Source organism: Hippopotamus amphibius, chromosome 15, assembly GCF_030028045.1.
Source record: "Hippopotamus amphibius kiboko isolate mHipAmp2 chromosome 15, mHipAmp2.hap2, whole genome shotgun sequence".
NCBI lineage: Eukaryota > Metazoa > Chordata > Mammalia > Artiodactyla > Hippopotamidae > Hippopotamus > Hippopotamus amphibius.
In genome coordinates, this window is record NC_080200.1 from 69437064 (window position 1) to 69456891 (window position 19828).

The window sequence follows — 19828 nt, forward strand, 5'->3', positions numbered from 1 at the left end:
GCACCCACCGTCTGGGCCCCAGGCCGCCAGGTCCTTCAGCGGAAGCTGGCTCAGGGCGAGTTCCGTCCGTCCTCGGGCTACCCGCGGAGCCCCGCGCCCCGAGCTGTCCCCCGATCCTGCCGGCTGCTGCCGGGGCGGGGGTGGTGGTGGGGGGGCACAGGCTCCCGGCCGAGCCTGGGCTCCCAAGAGAGGCCACGTGCCCGCTGGCCTTGGCTCTGCGCTGCCAGAGGGCACAGACGCAGGAAAGGCAAGTCCTTCTCTGCTCCGTTTGCAGCAATCGCTTGAGTTCTTGGGAGGGACCTGAAGTTAAGAATCTGCAGGTGGCCCTTTGCTGATGCAACTGGTGATCGCAGGCGGAGCACACCCCCGGCAACAGCGCCAGGCGTCTGACCGCTGGGTGCAGCCTAACTGAGCACTTGCCACACCCCAGACGCCATCGCCACCTACAGGTGCCCCCCTCCCCATCTAAAGAAGGATGTGGACAAGAAGCCCTGGTGGCAGGCGAGGGGTGGGCTCTGCCCCAGCACAGCTGGCGGCCCCGCCCCAGGCCCCAGAGGGAGCTCACGTGTGCTGCCGCCAGGGCAGGGGCCGGGTCCCTGGGGGTGACGGACAGACGCCCCGAGCTGAATCCTCCGCCCCCACCCCGGTCCCCCCCAGCGCCCCCCCCCACCCTGCCTGCAACCCCGGCTCAAAGGCGTCCCCAGCCCTGGTGCCTGCCGGACCACCTCTCTCTGATGTGCCTCCCGGGTGGGGCCGGGCCACACTGGGTGCCCCTAGGACGCGTCACCAGCTCCAGGGCCCAGCAGAGCCGCTGGCTTGCACTTCCTTGAGGTCAGGCCCGGGGCCACGGGACCGTTCGCAGCACCTTGTGGCCGCGCCCCCTCCGTCACCCCAGTGGGGGGGGGGGGGTGCTCGGCCGCCGCCTGTCCGGGGGGCCCTCTGGGGCGACCTCTGCTGTCGTGCGCTGGCTCGGCGGGCGTCACGTTTGCCTTGGTGCTGCCGCGTGACGGGCTCCCCCGCAAAGTCGCCGTCTGCTCTTCCCACAAGTCTCAGACCCTTGTGGTTTGCGTGTGGCCCCGTGCGTGGTACCGGCTGGCGTGTCCTTGCCATGGCCCGTTTGTGGTCGCCGTTCACCTCCTTCCCCTGAGGTCCCTGTTCCTCCTGAGGCACCCGTTCCTCTGCTGAGCTCAGTCCCTCTGAGTGTCCTGGTCCCCTGAGGACGGGCAGTCCGGGCGGGACACTCGCGGTGTCCTGGCCTCTGCAGGTGGAGACCCCAGGGTGGACCAGGCGCTGAGACCAGCTCAGGTTCCCTCAGAGGCGGCCTGAGTCTGGCCTGGAGGCCCTGACCGCCCTGCACGTCCGGGCTCCGGGGCGGCCCCTCGGGGGTCGGCGGGGCGGGTGGGGGCCTCTCGGGGCCTGCGTCCTCTCTGTCAGGTCACGGAGCCTTCAGGACAGTTTCACTGTTGATAAGATCAGTTCTCAGCACTTTCAAGGGCAGGGCTGTGCTGAAGCCAGTTGTAAACCTGCATCCCTGCAGCCTTTAAAGGCGCCTCCGCATGAGATTCAGGCCCCAGGCTTGTCTCCCGATGGGGAGACGCGTCCTGGAGGTGGGGAGACCCCGAGGGTGTGCTCGGTCCCTGTGCCTGGTGGAGCCTGCCTGGCCTCGTCCTCCCTGCCGCCCCTCGCCCAGCACGTCTGGGGCGCGTAACAGGAGAGTTTCTGCTGAGAAGCCCTGCTGGCGACGGGGAGGCTGCGTCCAGGCCGCTTTCAGCTTGGCTGGGACTTCCTGCTCTGAGGACCGTCGCAGCCCTGGGGACCCTGCATTCCCAGGCTGCCTTGCCCACGGCCTCGGTTTGCTGCTGTGAGGGGCTCGGGTGGTGGGCGTGGGCCCGTGTGCACCGTGGACCAACCCCAGCTCAGGATCTGGGCTGTTCCTCCCCACCCAAGGCCCCCGTGGGGTCCCCCCCCGACGGCGGCACTCCCGCCCTCCCACGCGGCGGGGTGTGGGGTCACAGGGCTGCGCTCCTTCAGGGGCTTCTTCCCCATCGTGCCGAGCGCCTTGGCCGGGGGTGGTGTGGGGTCTCATGCAGCTGGGGTCCATCGTGTGGACACCGGCCCCGCCCCCGGGGGGTGTGGCAGACGGTCTTGAAAACCAGCCCTGACGTCTGGGGGGCACGGTGTGTGGGCTCCACACGTAGCCTGAGCCTTCGCCGGGCTCTGCGGGGGTGGCAGCCCTGGGACCCCCTCGCCAGAACCCACGTCCACGCACAGGGGCCCACAGCCCAGCAGGTGGAGGGCAGTGCCGGCTCAGACACCCCACACCCGAGGCGGGCCCGAGCACTGGCCCTGCAGGACGCTCAGAGGCGGAGCTCGGCCCGGGAGGAAGTGCTCCCGGCCAGGCTTCTGGTGGGCGTCCTTTTTGCTAAATGGAAATGCTTTCCATCTGACCACATTAGCAGAGGCTTGGGTCTGTGTGCTGCGGCCCCGGAAGGCCCCCCAGGACTGGCCAGCTGCAGGACGCAGGGCGGCGAGGGCCTGGCCCCTTCCCCGCAGAAGCCCTTGGTCGGGCGGTGGCCACGTGCTAGCCGCGAGCTTGTGGGTGCCCAGCTCTGCCGGGGCCAGCCCGGGCCTTCCCGTGGACACGGCCCCAGACCCTCCTGCTTCTCACCCTGCGGTGGCCCCAGGTGGTTAATTTAGGGAACTCGGGCCGGACCAGAACCAGCAGAGGCCTCCGCCGAGAAGCACCCTTGCCCCCTGCGTCCTGAGAGGGCCTCCGCCAGGGCAGGGGCGCCTGCGCCCCTGGGAACAGCCGGGAGGGCGGCGAGGGGGCTGCAGGTCTCCGACCTTCTCTGCCGTCACCACCGAGTGGGACGGGCTCAAGTTATTGCAAATAGGGCCACACTGAAGAGTCTGCTCCAGAAAGGGCGACACAGGGAACCCTCGGTGGGGCCGGGGTGGGGGGTCGGGCCACGAGGACCAGGAGGACATGGGGGTGGGGCTCCCACCGCGGGTGCCGGGTGTGTGTGAATCAGCAGAGCTGAGCGGAGCTGGTGCTTCCGTTCAAGCCGGGTGGTGACGAAGTGGAGGCGGCAATTTCTTCCAATACGGGGCTGCCAGGGTGCCCGGACGTGGGTATCCCTGGTCACCCAGGGTCCCAGCCGTGCCCGGGGGCCACGGCGTTGGGTGTTTGAGATCTGCCCGTAGGGATGCAAAGCTCCGTAAAGGTCACGGTCACGTCACACACACTCAGGAGCATTATTTTTCCCAGGCGGTAGTTTTGTAAAAAGAGAAGTCCATTACATTTTCTCATTGTAAAAGCTCTGACTGATCATTATAGAAAATTTAGAAGATGCAGAAATGAAATGTGAAGAAGGAAACAAAGTCGTCTCCAGTGCCACCTCCCTGAGATGACAAGTTCACCATCCAGAGTTTTGCTTCTGCTCATTTTACTGAACGCTGCTTCACAACCACGTTCTCGTACAGCTAAATATTCTTTACAAGCACGGCTTACGTTTCTGCCTGGTGCTCCACGGCCCAGCCACAGGGCACGTATCACAGGTTCCCTCCTATCAGGATTACAAGTGCCACTGTCACACCTGGCCTCCGTCACAAATCGTAACTGTCCCTAGAACTGCAGCGTGGAACGGCTCTTACACTTGTGATGTCAAGAGCTACACTGCTTTCCAGAGAGCCCTCACCAGTTTACCCTTCCACCAGCAAACTATGGGCAGGCCCAACGCATTCCACAACCATGATAAACTGAAAAATGCAGTTTTATTTTTGTCTCAATGCTTCTTTCTTTGGCCACGATCAAGGCGGAGCCTGTACTGCCGTCCACAGCTCTCTTGGTGTTGTGGGAGGAGTATGTTCATTGATGGGTAAGAGTTTTTGTAGATGGAGGGTATGTTGGCCCCATCATTTTGCTGCAAACGTTCACCCAGTTTGCTCTTAGACTTGGTTTTTGCTTTTGTTTCTGATTTACAGAAGTTTAATGTTTCTACATAGTAAAAAAGAAAAAAACAAAAACCCTACACTTTCTTTTCTTATTTAGGTGAACAGTATTTACCCTTGGAGGGTCCTTGCCCGTTGGAATGGGCTGCTTTACAGTTTGGTGTGGACGGTGATGGCCCAGTGGTGTCCCCAAGCCCGTGCCCACCACGGGAGCCCCTGGAAGTCCAGCGGGGCTGACCAGGCCCTCAACTCCCGCGCTCCCCGCTGAACGGGCGGCCTCGGCAGGGTGGGGGACGGGGTCACCTTTTCAGGCTCACCTGCTGCTAGAAACCGACTCACAGCACCAGAGCCAGGCCAGGTGTGTGCCGCAGGGCGAGGCGCGAGCCCGGGGCTGGGGCACCCGCGTGAAGGGTATCGGGAGGTCCTGCACGTGTGCCCACAGCCCCAGCCAGCGGGCGTGCCACGGGACCGGGCTGTCCCGGTGGCAGAGCTGGCTCAGCGTGGACCCACGCCCTGAGCTCAGGACCTCCAGCCAGAGAGGGGGACCCTGGTGTGTGCAGCCCCGGGAGCCCCGGCTCCGGAAAAGCCCCCAACCGAGGAGACACGGAAGCTCGGGTCTTCCACGCACTCCCCAGTGACCACCCCTTCCCCCACGAGCCCGGGTCCTCCCGTCGGTTCCCTGAAGGGAGGAACCCCTGCTGCCAGCCTGGACGCCTGACGTCCTTAGCCAGCTGCCTCCAGCTGTGCTGCAGGAGGGGCCCGGGCCGCCGGACTCCGGGATGGAACGCCACAGCCAGGCCGGTTCCCCGGAGCGGGGACCCGTGCCTTTCCCCCCCGAGGGGTGTGGGGAGGTGGCCTGGCACCCTGGCCGGGCAGCCACAGCTCTGCGTGTCCGAGTCAGCCCTCCAGGCTCTGGGGGGGGACCGGTCAGCTTGTGCCCCGGGAGCCACCGCCAGGAGGCGGGTGGCCTCTCGATGGGGCCGGGCCAGCTGCCCAGGGAGCCGCGGGCAGCCTCTCGTAAGCCTGCTGGGGGGGCCTCTTCACGGCCCTTTGCTCGGGAGGCCACCTGCTCACGTGCCTTCGGGTCAGTTTCCTGAGCCCCAGGCCCGCCCGATGGCCGGTGCCCTGCATGCACTCGATAGGCTGCCTGGGGGCCCACGCGGTCTCCTTTCAGGTGACGACAAGGGAGGGAGCCCGGGTCCTGCGGGCCCCACGCGGTGGCCCTCACCATGTCCCCTCGAAGGTCCAGGTGAGCTCGGGCCCAGCAGGCACAAGGGGGTTGCGGCGCCGGCCCTGCTCCATCCTCCCCCAGGTGCTCACATGCGCACACATACGTGTACACACCTGTACAAGCATGTTCACACGCGTGCTCGCAAGCACTCACTCGCCCGCGGGGACAGGCGCCCTCGGCGTTTTCCGGGCCCCCGCCCTCTGCCCTCGCGCCTGCTCCCGGGGCCGCACGTCTTGTGGAAAGCTCGGCTGCGGCCACCCGAGCCCTCGGTGGGGTCCCGGCCCCGGTTCCGGCAGGTCCCCGCCGGCCGCCTCTCCCCCGGGCGGGCCGCTGAGGCGGCGCCCGCCCACCGCAAGGCTCCAAATCGCAGCCTCAGCCAAGACCCCGCGGTGGGTCTGACGCTGTCAGCACCGCTGTGCAGTTGCTTCCTGCTTGCACAAGATGGTGAGTAAAGAACCACCGACTCCATGGTCCCGGCCGCCTCGGGGGGTGAACCCTGCCCTCCTCCCCTCTGCCCACTGAGCGCTCCTGCTGCAAGTGATTTCCTGCCAGCACAGCCAGGACGCGGGCGCCCGGCGCCCAGCTGTTGACAGGGGGCTGTTTCCTTCATCTGCGCAACAAGGGCCTGGACCCCAGACCCGGAGTCTCTGGCCGGGCTGGGGGGTCCCGGGACCAGACAAGGGTGCCCTTGGTCCCCAGTCCTGAATCCCTCAGGGCAGGTCTGCGGGGGGACACGGCGCCTGCGCCGGGGCAGGTGGCGGCTGCCGGGGAGGCGGGGTCCTCGGGCGGGGGTGTGACTCGGGCTCCCTGTCCTCGGCACCTCAGGGCCCCAGCCAGCGCCCCCCGCCCCGCCCCCAGTGACGTCGAGCTACTGAGGGTCACGTCGAACCCGAGGGTGGGGCCCGGTCTTGCTCAGGGCGCACAGCAGGGGCCTGAGGGCTGCGCTGCCCGCGTTGAACTAGCCTCTCCTTCCCTGGGATTCCAGGGCCCCGGGCGTCCCAACCTGGGGTGCAGTTAAACAACCGAGTGCCCCCTCGGTCACGGGTCACCTGGCTTGATGCCCTCGGGTGAGCACAGGTGGCTCTGCCCCAGGCCCTCCCCTCCCGAGCTCTCCGGGCCACTTGGGACGATTTTGCCCTCACCGCCGGTGGGCCCCGCCCTCCACGTCTGTCTTCTGCGCCCCGAGTCCCTCCTTCCGGCCCCGATGAGGAATCAGAAGGGCCCGCCCGTCTCGTGGGGCTGAGAACAGACACAAGAGCTGTGCTTCTCCTCTGCCTCCGACGGGGGTCTCCTCACCCGGCTTCTCCTCCCAGGACTCAGGGTGGAGCCCCGTCTTCTCTGACGGGACCTCTGTCCAGGGCTCCCCGTGGGGGGCACACCAGGCTGGTGGGCTTCTCTCTCTGCTCCCCTGGGAAGGGGGGCCCAGTCCTCACGTGCTGACCCCTTACTGCCTGGGGCAGGGTCCCGCCCTCCCCGCCTGCACAGGTGGGAAATGGGGTGGTAGCTGCTGAGAGCGGCCGGGGAGGAGGAGGACGAAAGACCGTCCCTGCTGGGCGTCCGCGCAGCTAGCTCAGTCCCCCAGATCAGCCCCCGGACCTTCAGGGCCAGCCCGGCGCCAGGCCCCACCCGTCGGCCCCCTACTCAGGGGGAGGCTGGGTGCTCACGTCAGGTACTCGGGTGGGCGCTCAGGGAACAGGGGCGGGAGACAGAGCAGAGACACCTGGGCCGGCCCGGGGTGAGCAGGCCCGGCCCCAGGCTGGAGGGCGCTGGGAGCCTGGGGCTCGCTGGAGGCCCCTGAGCGGGGGCGGGGGGTGAGGGGTGGGCGCACCGCCTGCTTGCCTCTCAGGGATCAGACCGGCGGGTGCAGAGCCTCCTCTCTCTCCCACCTCGCCCCCGCCCACCCCTGCCGTTCCGCGGCCACAGCGCGCGGGGCCTCCACTGCAGAAGGCGTGTGAGGTGGGCGCGGCCAAGCAGGGCCTGAGCCGGCCGGGTGGGCCTCCCCCCGCCTCCCCCTCCCCGTGACACCCTCACCAGCCCGTAGCCAGAGGGCGTCGGGGGAGCGCCTGCCACGGAGGGGCTGGCCGGCTGGGTCTCCGGGTGCGGTGGGGGTGGCACGGCAGTGGGGCAGGCAGACCCGGCCAGGAAGGGGCCGGCGCACAGGGCAGCCAGCCGGCACAGGGCGGAACGGGCATCGCCCGGTGGCCGGGGCCTGGGGAGGTGCAGGGGTCCAGGGGCTGGTCAGCTCTGCTCCAGAATGTTTCAGGGCTCCTGTTGCCTGGGGGTCACGGAGCGGCCCTTGTCGCCCCCATGCAGCTCTGGCCAGGCTGGGGCGTGGGGGGGACCTTGGGCAAGGCCTCCAGCCTTCCTGGGCGTCACCCTGAGTGGAGTAGGAAGACGCGAGGTGGGAGGACAGGCAGCCTAGAGAGGGCCCCAGGGCGGGGGCTCCTCGAGCTGCTGGGACCCCCGTCCGAGGCCCTGCGCACCTGCTCCCTGCTCAGCCGGCTGGGGACAGGGGTGCCCACCGCCCTCATCCAATGCCTGGGTTCCTGGGAGGGGGCGGGAGGCCCCCAGATTCCCAGGAGTCCGAGCCGGCAGGTCTGCGGGTGCCCCACTGTGCACGGCCAAGCGCGTGGGAGGAGGACCCCGTGGCGCCGGGCGGTTCCCTCTGCCTTGTCATCACCGGAACGGGGATGCTCACAGCCCCTCCAGCCAGAGACGGGGGCTGAGGAGAAGGTGGGTCCGCCGTCCGCAGGCAGGACGTTGGGCTTGTCCGGGACCCGCCACGCCCGCCCACCTGCCCGCGCGAGCCAGGCCTGGGCGCGGCTCTCCCGGGGGGAGACGGAGGCCAGGGTGCCACTCCTGTCCCCGCGAGACTGCGTCTGAGGGAGTGTGGGGGACGTCCTCCCGCAGGTGCCAGAGGACTCCTGAGCGCTCTGAGGTATCAGACTCCCCCGGGTTCGAGGGGAGGGGGTGGGCCACCCCCTCGGCGTGCAGAGGGTCTCGGGGTCCTGGGCGTGCAGTCAGACCCCCTTGGGGACATCCTTGTCTGAGGTGCTGCGTCCCCATGCTCAGTCCCCCTGGAGAAAGGAGAACCTCTCAGGTCGAGGGCCGGCCTCCCCGTGAGCCCCCCAGGCCTTTGCCGGAGCCCTCCCTCCTCGGCGCCCAAGGAAAACTCTGTTCTGGGCTCTCACCGCCTGGGGGCTGGTATCTGGGAACAACTGGGCAAACGCTGCCCAGAAGAATTTGCAGAAAGAGGCGGAAAAAGGAGGAAGGATGACCACGGGGCTGGCAGGGCAGCGAGGACCCCTGCCTGTGCGGCCGAACGGCCTGACAAGGAGGCCACAGGACGCGCCCCTCCTCCCTGCAAGTGGCAGGGGAGCAAAGTGACCCCCGGCTGAGTCAGCGCTGCCCGGCCCCGTGACCTTGAGGCCACCCGGCTCCTCGACGGCAGAGCCCTCGGGGCCCCCAGGCCCCTGGGAGTGGGCCTCTCAGCTGCTCTGAGGAGCTCCCAGGGTGCAGCCACATGGGTCCCACGTGCCCGAGCCTCCCGCATTCAGGGCTTCCTGTGGTCATGGTCACAGTGGCTGTCCTGACGGGGACCTGCCTCCCGGAGTTCAGGTCCGGTCATCACGTCGCTGTCCCCTCGGGCGCCGTGAAGTCAACTCAGCCCCACATTCACGGTGGCCTCGAGAGAGCCAGGCTGGGCTCGGCGATCGGTCCGCTTCTTGGAAGCCGGTGTCCTCGGCCTGGCGCTGGCCTCTAACGGCTGTTAATGCCAGTGACACCGAGTGCTGAGCCCAGGGTTTCTGTCGACCTCGGTGACAAGTCCTTACATCTCGGGAGGGCGCTGGACACATGACAGAGAAGGAAGGGGCCTTGGGGCCTTCTCTCAGTGGGCGGGCTGGTCTAGGGGGACATTTGAGCTGAAACATGGTGGCCTCGTCAGGCCCAGGGTTCAGTGGAGAAGCAAGGGCGCTGCTCCCGGGAGCCCCTCCTGCAGACACACCCAGGGCTGCACACGTGTGTGCGTGTGCCCGTGTGTGTCCTCATTGCAGCCCTGCTTTTAACAGGTGACTGAATGGAATCACCCTAGTGCCGGCCAACGGGAAGAAGCGCAGTGACTGCACCGCCGGACGGGCCAGCGCGGCCCTGGGAAGGCCGGACGTGCGCCAGCTTGCAAGGAAGAACACCCGGGATGCGCACCGTCAAGCAGAAGACACGGCCGGTCTCGGAATGTATTTCTGCCACGATCCTATTTGTGCAAAAATATTTCCGTCTGCATTTGTGTGGGGGCGCCTGGAAAGACGCACATTAAATTGTTAGCAGAAGTTTCTTCTATGGCAGGGGAAAGATTTTGCTTCAGTTCTGGAGTTTTTATTTTTTTTACAAAAAACACATTTTTTTTCATAGATGGGGAAAGGTTTTTAAAAGCACACATTTAAGGGGAAGCTGATGGCAGGTTGTGGGCCCCCTTCACGGGAGCATTTGTTCCTAGAGCCCCGTGTAGCCTTGTGGGGGGCAAGGACCCCTCTGCCGGAGAGGCTCACTCGGAGGACTGTTGGCTGGGTAACCAGCGCTCAAGCAGCTGACTTTGGCTCTAAGGTAACTGACTAGCTCTGCGGCTCCCGGCAGGCAGCCTTCACCAGGCAGGGCCAAGGGGAAGGGCGGGTTCCAGAAAGGATTGCCAAGGAGATGCTTCCGGAGCTTTGTTTTCTGGTTGGTTTTTTAATTTAAAATCTTTATTTGTTTGTTTGTTTATTTATTTATTTATTTATTGGCTGCATTGGGTCTGTTGTTGCACGTGGGCTGTCTCTAGTTGCAGTGGGGGGGGGGCTGCTCTTCATTGTGGTGCACGGGCTCCTCATTGTGGCAGGTTCTCTTTTTGCAGAGCACGGGCTCTAGCTGCATGGGCTTCAGTAGTTGTGGCACGTGGTTCAGTCATTGTGGCTCGTGGGCTCAGTAGTTGTGGCTCATGGGCTCAGTAGTTGTGGCTCATGGGCTCTAGAGCGCAGGCTCAATAGTTGTGGCGCACGGGCTTCGTCGCTCCGTGGCATGTGGGATCTTCCCGCACCAGGGATCGAACCCGGGTCCCCTGCCCTGGCAGGCAGATTCCCAACCACTGTGCCACCAGGGGGTCCCCGGATCTTGTTTACTCTAGACCAGTGGCTGGGACCCGAGCTTGGGTGGCCTGGGTGACTCCAGTTTTATTCATTTGTCTTTAGATGCATACAAAGAATAAGCACCAAGATTTCCGCCGACGTGCAGGGTGGAAGCTGATGTGGAGGGTCACCGCGGTCAGGCTGGTGTCTCGCCAGCACCAGGCAGACGTGGACCCCAGCAGCCGGACTCCAGCTCCCACCACCCCCCCCAACCCCCGTCTGTCGACCACACCCTGAGCGCTAGGCTGGTTCTCTGACCGTCGGGGGCTGGAACCTGGAGTGGGGGGCTGGGCTTCACAAGGACAGCCCCAGGGCAGACCTTTCTCTTTCCAGGTGGTTATAAATCAGTCACATAAGCCATGCTGGGAAAAGTGGGTTTTTTTCTTTCAATAAAGAAAAAGAAAAACAGAGCTTCTCTTTGGCTTTAAAGACATGAATGGCCCAGACCCAAGAGAAGCTGAAGGGGAAGAAAAGATATTCCTCTTTCATTCCTTGACCCCACACGGGCTGAGAGGGCAACAGGTACATGGCGACAGGGTGGGGGGGCCGGGGGCCTGAGCAAAGGATGGGGACCCTCAAACCAGGCCCAGCCCGGTGGACAAGGCCGTCTCAGCTGTCCCTTCCCCGCCATGCCCTGGCCCCTCGCCTGCAGCCACACTGCACCCGGCCCCCCTCTCCCCGGGAGATGGCTCTGGTCCGCCTCTGTCCCCCCCGAGGCACCAGGAGAGCCGGGGGAGCCGCCGAAGGGGTTCGAGGAGCAGGAGGCTGGGCAGGGGGCGTCCGGGGTGGCTCAGTGCCCCTGACCCGTGCGCACACGCACACACACACAGGTGGGCACGCCACACACGCACGTGGTGCCCATACACGCACACGCGTGCACAGCATCCCCTCTAAGCTGTCCAGGCCTTCAGAACAGAGGAGCTGCCACAGGTCCCCTCCCCAGACTCCCAGGTCTGCCCTCCGACCCTTTGCACGTCAGAGCCGAGGGCACGGCCTCCCCGCGAATTTCAGCAGCAAGAGTGACCCCTGACAACTGTGGGGACGGACGTGCCCCCGACAGCCCGGGCCCAGGGGCTGGTGGCCGACTGTGTGCGGCCCGGCTGCTCCTTCCTGGCCTGCCCTGGGCGCGGGGGATGGGGGGACCTCACCTGGTGGCCCTGCCGCCCGGGAGGCCTGAGCAGGAGGCTGCGCTGGGCAGGGCCCGGGCCGCTGGGCAGGCCCCCGAGGCACCTGCACCCCCAGCGAGCGAGCCTCACAGGACGGGCTGGACGGCGGCCGGGTTTGCTCTGCTGGGTTGCACGGCCGGCCTAAAGTGGCTGCAATACCCAGATGCCCCTGGGGAGGGTGCCGCGGAGACGGCCCTTGGTGTGGAGGGGGAGGGCCCCACAGGTGTTTCTGGGTGGCCCCCACCCCACGCCCAGCCCTGCGTCGGCGCCCCGGACTCGGGGGCTCCCTGGGCCCAGGCCCCCTGCCCCCCCCCGCTGGCCCTGGAGCCGTCGTGGCGTACGGGCTCAGGTGCTGCTTAGGCCCAGGGCTGCTGTGACAAGTCATATTTCTTGCCCCACAAGCAGAGCAGGTCTCACTGGCTCCAGCCCAGGTGTGCTCGGGGCGGGGGGGCCTGGACCCCTGGGACGGCTGGGGAGACTCCATCCGCCCTTCCAGCTTCTCGAGGGCCCCATGGCCCTGGGCCCGCGGCCCCGCCCACCTCAGAACCGCATCTCGGCCGAGTGCATCCGTGGGCTCTGCGTCTCCCGCCCCCACCCTGTAAGGACCCCCGTGACGACCCCGGACCATCCAGATGACCCGGGATCCCAGCCCACCTCGAGGCCAGCTGGTCAGCACTCAGTCGCCCTTTGCCACGTGATCTAGTGTACCTGCTCCCGGGTCTGGGGCTGAGCGCGCAGGGGTCTTCGGGGGCCGCTGTTCTGCCCATCCAGCCAGCACCCACGGTGCGGTCAGACGGGCGCAGAGGTGACCCTGGGAAATGTACACGGACGCCCTGCCACCACCTCGTCCCAGGGACCAAGAGTTCGTCTGAAGAGTTTCAGGGAACCACGGATTCTTCCTGTGGAATTTCATTCCCGTTCTCACGCACACCCTCACGGCAGCTCCCAGAGCAGACTCAGCTCTACCCCAGCTGAGAGAGACAGAGATGGAGAGACAGAGACAGAGAGAGACAGAGATGGAGAGACAGAAACGGAGAGAGACAGGTGGAGAGAGACACAGACAGAGAGACAGAGACAGAGCGCGTGGCAGGCGCTCAGTGTGGACCGAGCCACATTCAGGGTGAGACGCGGCGGCCGAGGCTCGGGGCAGGGGTGCGGGCGCCCAGACACAGCGGGCGGTGGCACGTGGTGGCGCTGGTCGGCCCGTGGCCCTGGGAGCCCTGATCTGGAAACGGCGGTTGAGCGTTTGCCCCTGAGACCATCTTCACCTGTGCTTTTATTTCCCAATCACTTTTCACTGAGGAAACAGACTGGAGCCAGAAGCAGCCCACACACTCTGGTGGCGGGGCCGTACCCAGACACACACACGGTTTCACTCCAGGACGAACGTGTTGCTGCCTCCCTTGGGGAAGGACCACAAACAACGTGCATCTGTTTCTCCTGTTAGATGCCCACGGCTCCCAACTGCGGATGACTGACTACAGACAGAGGTGGTGCCAATGCCCCAGGCCCCGGGACGCAGGACATGGGGCTGCTCCCCCCATCCGTCCGGGGCGGCCGGGGATGCACTCACCCTCTGGGGGTGCGGCCCGGGTGGGGGTCCTGACTCTCCCTTCCCACGGCCCCACGGCCCCAGCCCCTCGGGCTCCCCCGGCCACCTGGCCTCTGCAGAGTCTGCTGTCGTGGTCTGAGCTGTGTCTCCCTGGGTGTTGGGACAAACAGCCCCTCGCTGCCGCCTGGAAAGCACCCCGGGACGTGCCGGTCCGTCTGCCTCCTTGTCTGGAGGGAGCCCCCTCTCACGGGCTCCGGACGCACCCGCCCCACCCCGTCAGACCCCCGTGTCCCAGCGTCTCCCGGGCTGGGCCCAGACTTCCCTCCCTGGGGTCTCGGACGGACGGACGTTCTCACTTTTCACCACGTCCCACCCGTCCCGCGCTTCTTTGTGAGTCGTGCTTCCTCTGGTTTGAGAAACCTGCCCCTGGTCTTGAGGGTGTTTTCTTGTGTCCTTTCAGATCCACTTTAAATGTATTTTTGTCTTTTCTGTGAGGCGTGGGTTAGGGCTCACGTTCCCATCCCGCGCAGCGCTCGGGCGTTCAGGCACCGTTCGTTGCCAAGGCCCCCCTTACCTGCAGCGGTGCCTCTGTCACGGCCGCCCGACCTCGGGGGGCTTGGGTCTGCTTCACGGTCTTTGCCGCTCATGCGGCTCCCACGGTGGGGGGGGCAGAGCCCCGAGGGTCCACGGCCGCCCACACGCAGCCCACCCCCGAGGGTCTGCACGGGGAGCGTCTGCACAGGGAGCGCCGGGCCCGTGCGTCTCGGCTCTGCGTGTGGAGGCCTGGGGGCAGGGGTGGGGAGAGCGGGCGGTGGGGGGACGGGTGTGGGTCTCCCCCCTCTCCCGCCGCCGCCCACGGGCACAGGCCCCACAGAGGGCCCTTTATGAGCCGCTGGGGCGTCCAAAGAGAAGAAGGCATTGTTTTCTAGGAACGCGTTTCACGAGGCCCTCCAGCCAAGGTGGCACAAGAGGCAGAAGCGAGCACAGGCGAGCGCTTTGTTGGAAAACGTTCTGCCTTGGCTGTTTGCACAGACACATTCCGGCCCCAAGCCCCTCACACCCCACCTCCACCCGCTTCACGCCGCTGTGCCTTTCGCGGGTGCAGGCCGCCGTTTCCCGCTGACGAGGGCGTCTCTTAAAGCTCAAGGGCAGTAGGAGGAAACGGCTCCTACCCCAGCGAAGAGGAGGAGAAAGCACACCAAATGAACCCCAACACGTCCGACATGTTCTTGTTTTAGAAGCGGCGTGAACGGGCAGCGCCCACAAAACACAGCCGCGGAGCCCGTGCCGTCGGGGAGAGTGGGAGGGGCTTGAGCACGGGGCTCATCCCCCTTTGCCGTAGGGAAGGGGTACCCTGCACGCTGATACGAGCGTGACAGCCCGGGAGCAAAAGCAAGTGCGCGGAAGGAGCGCGGCCCCCAGGAGCCACGCCTGCAGGTCCCCGTGGATCGGCCCGGCGGGGCGGGTCCACGCCCAGCCCAGGTGCACCCCGTCCCAGCGACTGTCTGCAAGCGCAGCTTGACTGGGGAGGGGCGCCTGCTTCCAGCGAGCGGGACGCGGGCTCCTGGTTCCTGAGCCTGAGGCTCTCCCTGCGGCACCCAGCTTCCCCGCACGACCTGCCTGAGAGCGCGGTGCCCCCGCCCGCCCTTGGCACAGGGGCCTCGTGGACAAAGACAGGGTCTCGAGCGGATGGGGTGCCCCCGACGGCTCCCAGAGCGAAGGGCGGCTGTTTGCCGCAGGTGACGGCCGGGCCGCGGGGGCTGCCACGGTGTGTCGGTCGCTACGTGTGAAACTGCGCGTCCGTGTTTCAGTCTAATCCTTTACGGCTCAGCTTCTGCATCTTGCTTACGTTTCGCGCTTGGGTGCAGAGCTCATCGACGCGCTCAGCCCCGCGCGCACGTTCTCCCTGCCAGGGTCATTCCCGGTTCCGCTGCCTTGCGTGCCCGCCACCCCCGGTCCCCTCAGTGCAGCAGGGTATGTCCTTGTGCGTGCACAAACCATGCAAACACACGACCTGAACTTGATTTTAGCGGCGTCATGGATATGTGCCACTTATCTTACTCATGGTTGTAGATTTTTTAAACGTAACACTTTTAAATCTACGTCCGGATTTACGCCGTTGTCCACCCAGCCGGCGTGCTGATTCTCAAACCTGCTGCGTGTGGAATAGCCTGGGGTTTCAGGGCAAAGCGACGTCGGGTCCCAGCCCCAGGGACGGTGATCGACGGCACTTGCGGTGCAGCCCGGGCACTGCGTGCTTTCAAAGCAGCCCAAGTGGTTGCTGCGGGCGCAGAGCTGGAGGCCTGCTTGCTCGCTGCCTGTGGGGGTGGGTCAGCCACCCCCGACCTCTCCCTTCTTCAGTGGCCTCCACCTTCTTCCTCCGCAGAGAAGGCGGCTGTGACACCTGGCCGTCTTTCTGGCCCCCGCCCGCATCCCTCGATGGTGCCCCGGGGCCGGGTAGGCGCCCATCTCCCCGGGTCCGTTGAATTGCCCTCCAGATACCCGCGATGTGGTCCCCCCCACCAGGCGGTGCCCCTCACACGCTGCAGGGCTTCCCCCCATCTGGTGGGCGTGAAGTGACAGCCCACTGCTCGTTCCTGCCCCCCCCCCACCTTACAGATGAGGCTGCTCTCTCCCCTGGGTGCCCCCTGCAAGGCGCCCACCCGCGTCCTCTGCCCCAGAGCTGGCTCCCCCTTGCCTGGCGGTGGGCAGGCGCTCCGGCAGGTCTGCAGGGCACACCCTCGCAGGTTTTTGGTGTTGGAAACGGGCCCCCTGGGTCTGCTGCTCATCCGCAGAGCTGCCTGCGTTGTCCTCCAGGGACACGCGCGTCTGGCCGTGGCACAGGCGGATCCGGGAGCTTTTCACCAGACGGCCTGTGGTCCGTTTTCTCCTGCGTGCTTTATGGGTCACGAGGCAGCGATGGCAGCAGGCAGTGGCCAGCGCCCACACCTCTGACTGGACCGGGCGTCCTTTCTCCGTGGAGGCCCGCCTGAGTCTGGCACAGAGCGGGCCCCGCACGTGGGGTGGCCCTACTGCCCGCCTTGTCTCAGGGTCACAACCAGCAAGAACGGCTGCTGTGCTGGTCCCGCTGCTCCGCAGGGTCTGTTCCCATCTGCCGTGGCTGCTGCTGGCAGGGGGGTGAGGCTGTAACGCTGACTTTCTCCTGGGTGAGGTCTGACCGTCTGTCGGTTAATCCTGGGTGTTGCCACCATCTACTCCTCACTCCTGCACGTCGGAGTCAGGAGCCTACAAAGCTCTTCTGAAACGTAGTGGGGGTGGAGGTCGCCCTTCTTTTGCACCTGGTCTTAGAGACGTGCACCAGCTCCTCTGCTGCGTATCCCACGGAAGAGTGTGAGAAAAGTGCATCTGACGTGGTGGGGGCTGTGGCCTCAGAGGCCCTGAGTCTCTGACGGCAACCCTACATCTCCAGGGAGTGCTGGACTATCACATTCGCTGTTTCTTCTCGCACTAATTTTGGCACTCTTTTTTTTTTATTGGAATATAATTGCTTTACACTCTTGTACCAGTTTTTGAGGTACACCAAAGTCAATCAGCTGTGTTTATACACATATCCCCATATTCCCTCCCTCCCGTGACTCCCCCCCACCCTCCCCGAGGCACTCTTTTATTTTTCCAGAAAATTTTGGGTTTAAGTTCTTGAATTTCTTGATGTTTAGTTTGTAACATTCCCTTTCTTTGCTTCCTTGTCTACGTGTAGTTGGCATAGATCGACGCTTCTATTATTTATTTAGTTAACGATTCTGAGTGACTAATATATCCATATGGTTTAATAAATACATAGAAGGGTATAGAGTGAAAACTATCCCCCCTGCTAACTTTCCCAGTCCCATTCCTTCGAGTGGTAATCAGGTGTAATGCTTTTTTCTGCATGCTTCCTGAGGTTTTCCTTTTAATTTACATACAAGAAATATTATACAAGAAAACACAAATTTGCCTCTCCTCCCATTTTTTTGTTTACAGAAGAGATAAACTGTCCTTGAAATATGTTGATTGGCTTTTCAGCATCTAGTGAGGACGTATTGTGATATTCGCAGGTCTTCTGTATCTGAGCGTCAGAGACAAAGCCCCATTTTGTTCCAGTGTGTTGCTGGATTCTGTTAGCGAAGATGTGGAAAAGACTTTTGTATCAATATTCATGATGCAAGCCTGGCCTCTTGTTTTATTTTTGATGCAGTCTAGATTTTGATGTTATACGCAATTTGTAAAAAGTATCTAGAATTTTCTATTCCTATCCTATGCTCTGAAGCAGCTTCAAGAGCAGGCCTGGTGCTTTTTTCAGAGGTAGGACTTTGACAAAGTCCACTATGTTTTCTGTGGAAAGCGGTCTATTTAAAGTTTCTATGTTTTCAAATTCCATTTGGTAAAGTATGTTTTCCTATAAAGTTTTCCATTTGACAGAGGTTTAAGTTGATTTTGACAACAATCAATTCTGATTTTTAAAAATTTCCTCTCTTTCCATAGCTATTTTCCCTTATTTTTCCAATAAAAAAAAAATTGGGACTTCCCTGGCGGTCCAGTGGTTAAGACTCCACACTTCCACTGCAGGGGATGTGGGTTCCATCCCTCATCGGGGAAGTAAGATCCTGCATGCTGCATGGTGAGGCCAAAAAAATAAAAAAATAAAAAATAAATAAAATTGCAATTAAAAAATTGTCATAAAATACATACAAAATTTACCACGTTAATGGTTTTAAGTGTACAGCCAGTGGCATTAAATATATTCAGGATGTTGTGTAATCATCACCACCGTCCATCTCTATAACGCTTTTCATCTTGCAAAACTGAAGCCCTGTACCCATTACACAGTAACTACCCCCCAGCCCCAGTTCCTGAACTGACAGCTTGGAGCACCTCATGTAAGTGGGTCACACAGCACTTGTCCTTCTGTGACTGGCTTACTTCACTCAGCATATGTCCTCAAGGTTCAGCCATGTTGCAGCGTTTCTTGTCTGTTTGGTTGCATATGATTTATATTAATTTCTTTCTTAATGTTTTAGGATTCTTGCATACCTGGATCACACCTCACTGGCTGTGGCATATTTCTGTATAAACGGTTGATTGTGATTTGTGAATTTTAAAGCACATTTGTGTCCATGCTCATGTCAGAGATTGCTGTAATGGTTCTTTCTTGCACTGAACTTGTGGTCAGATATTCATAATGAGGTTTTTCTGGTCTCTTAAATCAAGTTGTGAAGTCTCACCTCTTTTTCCTCTTCCCTAGAAGAGTTTGTGTAGGACTGATGTTATTTCTTCCACAGCATTTGGAAGAATTTACTGGCAGAGCCAACTGGATCTGGAGTTTTTGTGGGAACATTTTTAGTAGGGCTGTTTAGACTTAAATTTCTTTCTTGCATTAGTTTTGGCAAGTTGCATTTTTCAGAATTTGTTCAATTTATCTATGTCGTCAAGATTATTGGCATAAATTGTTCAGCATGTCCTTTCATGGTTGGATTTCTGTGGGATCCTTAGTGATGTCTCCTTTCTCATTTTTGACACTGTTAATTGTGCCTCCCCATTTTCCTCTTGATTAAACTTTCTAGGAGTTTGTAATTTTGTTTTTATTATTCTATTTCAAGCAAGCAACCTTTGGCTGTTGACTTTTTTCTCCTGTATGTTTTATATTTCATTAATTACCAATTTCTGTAGTCTTCTTTCTAATTTATTAAGTGTGATTGTTTAATTTTCTGTTCTTTTTCCAAATTCTTGAGTAACATACTTAGTTCTTCGATGTTCAGTATTTTTCCTAATATGTGCACTGAAAGCTGTACCTTTTCTTCTCAGAATAGCTTTAACTATGTCACACGGGTTTTAACACTTCATATTCTCATCATCATCCAATTCAGAATATTTCCTAATTTCTACTGGGGCTTTGCTTTGACTAATGGATCATTTAGAACTTTATCATGTTATTTTCAAACAGTTGGAATTTCCCCCCATGTATAGTTCAGCTATTAATTTCTAGGTTAATTTCAATGTGGTCATAGACTGTTGTATTTTTTCAACACTTCAAAATTTATTGAGGGTTTTTAATGACACAACAGGTCATCAGTTTTGGCAAATGTTCCTTGTGCATTTGGAAAAAAAGTGTATACTGCAGTCATCTATTAGATGCAAGTTTCTGTGCATGTCAACCAGGTCAAATTTGCATATCATGATTTTCAAATCTGCAATATTTCTCCCAACTTTTGTCTGTTTGCAGGGTGTAACTTTCCCCATCCTTTCATGCTTATGTGCTCACATTTATGTGTGTCACTTACAGAACCAATTGCTTTGTTTTCTTTTTTTGTAATCCAGCCTGACAGTCTTTGTCTTCAATTAGAGTATTAATGTACTTTGATGATTTAAAAAAAGAATGACTATGTTATTTTGGTGTAATTAATGGTACATTTGTGTCAGATTTACCATATTACAGTTTGCTTTGGAGTGGTTTCCTCTGTCCCTTTTAAATCTTTCTCTGCCAGATTTTGACTAATCAAATCTTTTATTATTTCCCCCAAATATGATTTCTATTTTCCTTTTAATGATTTCCCACATGCATCCTTGATATATTAGAGTTAATACCCTTAGCCTCCTGGACAAAGCAACCACACTTCAGCTCGTGAATCCCATTTACCTATCCTAGTTTTTGTTTTTACCTGTATCCTAATTTTACATATATTTAAATTCTACAAGATAATGTTGTTGCCGCAGGAAGTCAGACGCCACCTGGGTTTCCCTGCATGTGTACCCTTTCTATTGTTTTCCACAA